General features: G+C 35.1%; 1 pseudogene; it reads left to right on the forward strand.

Moving 5' to 3' along the window:
• Positions 1–1,902: 1,902 nt before the first annotated feature.
• On the forward strand, positions 1,903–5,668 carry LOC130940758 (pentatricopeptide repeat-containing protein At4g01400, mitochondrial-like; annotated as a pseudogene).
• Positions 5,669–6,404: the final 736 nt, after the last annotated feature.

The raw sequence follows: 6,404 nt of genomic DNA on the forward strand, positions 1-6,404 counted from the left end.
GGCTGAAAATTTTGTTAGAAGTTGTTCCGAGTTTCTATTTGTTCATTATGATCAATCTTTTGTTTGAGAAATAAATTTGTCATCTTTGTTTTTAATGAAGAAATTGATGAATTGAATTAACTCAATTAACTAGATAAGGAGATGATCGAATATTTATTATTGATTTGGTTAATTCAATGAATTTTTTGTTTCTTGTGCCTATCTTAAATTTCATATAATATTATAACTTTTATACGTATATAAATTTTGACCTTTGATATTTGTTTTTTTATATTTGACTCATGTGTTGTATTTAAATGTGATTATGAGATTTTAATTGGAATTATACTTTTAATTTGTATATATTTAAGATTTATATCAGAATATATTTATATATTTATTTATAATTTGATATGTTATTTTATTATAATTTAGTTATTTCAATTGAACTACGGTTGAACCGATTAAACCTCTAAACCGATGAATCAGTTCAAGCGGTATGATGACCAGTTTGTTTTTAGAACCTTGCATAAAAGTCATATTATAAAAGATGTTTGCATTTTCACCCTAAATGATGATTTTTTTATGGAGTAAAACGATTTTGTTAAGAAATTGGATTTTTCCATCATATAGTGAATGTTAAATTTTAAGAGTGGAGACAAAAAAAGGTAAGTATTACTTGCTCGAATAAAAATCGGTTTCCTGTTTTGCTTTTATTTTTTTCTTTTAACATTTCTTCTGTTTTGTTTTATTGACTGGGTTCTTTGATTCTTGATTAAAGAAAAGTTAATTACCATCTAACAAAACCTAAAAAGAATGTGAGCCCAATATGAGGACTTTCGCTACTTTGATGCATGGATTGTGCGGAAAAGGGGATTTGGATGGTGCTTTTGAGTTGTAGGAGAGAATGGAAAATTGTGGGGTTGGTGCTGACATCGTGGTTTTTAATGTGCTGATTTCGGGGTTGAGGAAGCAAGGGAGGGTCGACGAGGCAAAGAAGGTGTTGGAGAGATTGATGATGGAAAAAGGATGTGATCCCAATGGAGGGTCTTATCAAGAAGTGGCATATGGGTTGCTTGATAATGAGAGATTTGAGGAAGCCAAAGAGATCATGGAGAGAATGGTGTTGATGGGGTTTGGCCCTAGTTTCGTGTCTTATAAAGTTCTTGTGAAGGGTATGTTGAGAGGGGTGTCATGGGGGAGGTCGATTGGGCTGTCAGGCAGATGATGAAGCAGCGTTTTGTGCCAAAGATGGAGATGTGGAAGCAGATCTCTTGTATTTTTTGTCTGGCTCTAAGATATTGATTTAAAAATCTTGTTAACATTTATATGCACCCTTTAGTTTATATACTTTGTTGATCAGGTAGACATCTAAAGTAGTTCAGTGGTATTTAATGTTAAAAGCAATAAAATAAAAATAACTTATTATGAAAAAAAAAATCATATATAATTATTTAATTATGACTGGCTTAACCAGTTATCTAATGGTAGAATCAGTAACCCATTAACCAAGTACTCTAACTGGATCGATTGTTGGTTTGGTTTTGATAATTATGTTTTTAATTGTGATTGTGTTAGTACGTTGTTATTTGTTAGTGACACTAATCAAAGCCAATAATGTTTTGTTGAATGTTAAAGTCCTCTATTAAACAGGGTCGAAGAAACACTATCAACGTTCTCTCATTTAATTTAACTTTTTTGGTTGGTGTTTTTCAATTATTTAATTTTAATTTGTGGTTTGAGGTTTCAAATTATGCTGTTTTAATTTTAGTGTTGTTCTAATTTTAATTTGTGCAGTTATAATTTTAGTTTAGTGTTCTCTATTCTTATTGTATTTTTTTGTGATATTTCTGCAGTTTGATAATAGTAAAGTGACAGCATTGGTGAAACAGAAGGTGAAGTTGATGAAGGTCATGGTGAAAAACCAAAAATCGAATCAAATCAATCAATTTCAATTCAGTTTGGTTGGCCTCGAAAAAAATCAAACCAAACCAAACCAATAAATTTTTTTACAATTGGATCGGATGTTTTTTTTCCCCTAAAATCCAAACCAAACCGCGCTGCGAATACCCACGGTGTCCATATCTCCTCAACAGAAACAAAGGACACTAAGCACTAATATACGACACCCACAATTAGCATTGACTTGCCCTCGCCTGCTCACCTTCTTGAGCCACCACCATGACCTCACCGAGTCTGCACAGATCATTTCTCCGCTCCACCGAAACCCTAATCACCCTGTCTTCCCATCACATCATCTCCTTCAATTTCTCACAAAACCCCAACCAACAATCTTTCTATTCTTCTCGCTCCAATTCCCTAATTGGGTCTCCATCTAGAGTCCAGAAGCTCATAGCTTCCCAATCGGACCCTCTTCTCGCCAAAGAAATCTTCGAATGTGCCTCTCGCCATCCCAACTTTCGCCATTATTACTCTACCTACCTCATTCTCATCCTCAAATTGGGCCGCACCAGGCAATTCTCCCTTGTCGATGACCTTGTTCGTCGCCTCAAATCCGATTCCTACCCAATCACTCTGACCCTGTTCTCCTACTTGATCAGAGTCTATGGCGAATCTGATTTACCCAATAAGGTCCTCAAAACCTTCTACACTATCCTTCAATATGGTTTCAAGCCTTTGCCCAAACACCTCAACCGCATTCTTGAGATTCTTGTACCCACCGCAACTTTGTTCGACCTGCATTCGATCTCTTCAGGGATGCTCATAGGCACGGTGTGTCACCCAATACTCAGTCCTACAATATTCTCATGCGGGCTTTCTGTTTGAATGGAGATATTAGCATTGCCTACCACCTGTTCAACAAAATGTTTAAGAGAGATATTGTTCCTGATATCGAGTCTTACCGGATTCTGATGCAGGCGATGTGTAGGAAGAGTCAAGTGAATGGAGCTGTGGATTTGTTGGAGGATATATTGAACAAAGGGTTTGTTCCTGACTCTTTGACTTACACCACTTTGTTGAACAGTTTTTGTAGGAAGAAGCAGCTTAGAGAAGCTTACAAGCTTCTTTGTAGGATGAAGATCAAAGGGTGCAATCCTGACATAGTTCATTATAATACTGTTATATCGGGGTTCTGCAGGGAAGGGCGCGCGCCCATGATGCCTGTAAAGTTATTTCTGATATGCAGAACAATGGGTGCTTGCCTAATGTTGTATCATATCGAACTTTGGTTGGTGGGTTATGTGACAAATGAATGCTTGATGAGGCAAATAACTACATGAAGGAGATGCTGTCTAAAGGTTTTTCTCCGCATTTTGCTGTTATTCATGGCCTAGTAAAGGGTTTTTGCAATGTTGGTAAGATTGAGGAAGCTTGTGGAGTTCTGACCAAATCGCTTGAGCATGGAGAAGCTCCTCATATGGATACCTGGGCGATCATAATACCTTTAATATGTGAAGTGGACGATGGTGTGAGGAGCAGAGATGTTTTGGAGCAAGTTCTCAAGATTGAAATAACAGGTCATACTAGAATAGTGGATGCTGGCATTGGTTTGGAGAACTACTTAATTAGGAAGATACGAGCCAATCCAAGAGCATCTTAATGCAGGTTTTTGTCCCCCATGTTGGATCAGCTTCATTTTCAGTTGAAAATGGGTTTAAACTCTATCTGTGGAGTGCAGACACGCTTATGATTTAATTGCAAAGATGCATGAACTCATTATAATGCAGAACAAAATGTAGTCAGATTGGTGGCCTTCAGCTTAGCAAAGGCAATTTCAGAATCATGAGAGGGAGACATTTGGAGGTCTTAGGACAGGCTGTCCTCAGTAAGGGTGCCCCAGCATGCAACATGAGGAGTGAGCACTTTGGAAAGGCCACAAGGTGCTGCATAGGACGATGTGGCTCAAGGCAGATGTTCTTGTCTTCTTGACTAGCGTAATTTGATTGATGGGCCTACTTGCATCAGTGAAGGTGTTCCCATGGACACTGGACTACTGGAGTGGTTGAAATAGGCAGATTCTGCTCATGTGATATTGGTGTTTGCCAGAGCTAGAACTTGTAATAATGGACAGTTCTGAAAATGCCTTAACATGGAAGATTCATGGAAATTGGAAATTGTTTTTGTTATGGAAAACAATTTATAGTGGGACAAGGCTTGGTTGTTGTTGTTGTTGTATGGAAAACAATTTATGGGCTCTTTGGAATTTGGATTCACACCTCACGGCAACTTCAATTCCTCAGGGATGGAAGAACGGACCAGCATTTGGAATTCCAGGGATTCAGGTTGATCGAATACATGTTTTGAAGTTCAGGGAAGTCGGAAATGATGCATAAGAAAGAGCCAGAGGAGATGGACCAACTTTATAAACTTAACTTCTTAGTAGAGGTCAGTAGTTATTCTTTTTCTTTTCCTCCCTCATTTATCACCAGTGTTTGTGGAACTAGCGTCAATAATGAAAAGATTACAAGAACCATATATATCCATGTGATATACTTAGGCTTATGAGGACAAAGTATTTGATGCATATTTTTATGAGAGATACATTTGATGGAGCTGCCTTAAATATTTACAGAATTATCCCAAATTATTTTTGTATTTACCCATTAGAGACAAAACTTCATATATTCTATAAACAACCCCGCACATGATTACAAAACCAGCAACACTTGTCCAAGCTAAGAACAAGAACAGAGACAATAAAATGAACTACCCTCGATCATCCCACCCGAAGACATGCATCTTCCCCTGGCAGTGAGAGCACGCGGGCGGAGCGGGGAATCGAACTTGGTAGTAGTAGTAGTACCTCTGTCGATCTCGATCCGTGGGCCGAGCATAGTCTCCGTTTTAAAGCTATTTTGGCTGGAGTTATTTATAAATTCTAGCACTTCAGATTACATGATGCAATTAATTAATATTTTCAAATTACTATTATTGTTTTCCTTTCTTAATGAATAAGAATAACTGGCTTTTCGAACAATACCTTCAATGTTCTTACTTATTATGAAATTTGAATCTATGTTCATATTCTTCTTGAGATTAGCCTAACTGATGTAGTATATGGGTTTTAATTTACGCTATTGTTTTCCTCCTGATTTTTCAATTTTGGATAAGCAAAACAGACGCACTCTGTAACAATAAGTTTTAAGCAATCTGCATAACACATTTTTGTAGTCTTCATTTAGAATATTGAATAGTCTATTTGGTCAAAATTATTGTGAAATTCTGTTGCTGGAGAGTAGTATTCGTTCTCTTGTTTTGCTGTGATTTTCCTTCTCTAATAACATGTCTAGTTAATTATGATGAACTTGTCTTTGAGGAGGATTTTTTAAGTCTTCCTATTAATGAACTTGGTTGACATAATCATTGCCTGATCAAAACTTCTTTCTTGATGGTAGGCATTGAAACAAGAATTCGAGAAAAGAGGATGATCGGGTATATGCAAAAATCATATCATCAGTGGCAACAATAACTACTTGAGTTTGACTTTGAATAATTTTTTAAAGAACCAGACAAAATTAGATCTTTTACCAATGTCCATATGCGTTGATCCAAAAAGTTTATTGTAGGTTATTAATAGGTTAAACTTTTGAGACTGAAGTTGGCCTGACCTCATTAGCTCTCTTAGTCCGTTGTCATGTGTTATTCTGTAGTTCAAACCCTTTTATTCTTGTAATTTTATGATTCTGAGATTTGGGTAAATTTCTTGAACTGAATAAAATTTTTTTATTCTGAGATTTGGATAAATTTCTTTGATGTGCCACATGCAATATACATGCGTCACAGTCCCAAGTTAACACAGAGTCAACATCATATGCTTATTTTCATCATCCGCATCGAAAAATTTTCCATTTAACTATTATACTAATCAAATTAGTGGGCTTACAATTATAAGTAGATTTCTTCTCTTAATACAACTTTCAGCTTTGAATTCACTACCTAGTCTCTACGGTAGCGGTTAAAAAAACTGAGATTGAGATTAGGGGATTAAGATTTAATATTGTGTTTGATGATCAAAAGCTAGAATTAAAATTTCAATCTCTGTTTTTAATATTTCAGTCTTTTCAGTATTTCCAGAAAGTATAGACATAAAAAATTGAAATTTTGAAGACAGACTGAAATTTTAATAATATTTTTTATCAAAAATATCTTCATTTAATTTTTCAATTACAATCTACCCATCAATTTTGATATTTATTTTAAATTAAACATAATAGTATAATACTGAGACATAACTTAGTTAAGTACATTTTACACTAAATATAATACAAAAATTTAATTTAGTCTTAGTCTCTGTCTCTCAATCTCAATCTTTAAATCTCAGTCTTTCTTCTAAACACAACCTAAAAATATGCTGAATACTCATTAGAAAATAATATATCGGTAGTTTAATTATTTATTAACTGATAGTAGTGCCATTTTTTTAATTAAATAGTTATATTTATATATTTTTAAAAAGGTAAATA

This window comes from Arachis stenosperma, chromosome 7 (assembly GCF_014773155.1).
Source record: "Arachis stenosperma cultivar V10309 chromosome 7, arast.V10309.gnm1.PFL2, whole genome shotgun sequence".
Taxonomy (NCBI): Eukaryota; Viridiplantae; Streptophyta; class Magnoliopsida; order Fabales; family Fabaceae; genus Arachis; species Arachis stenosperma.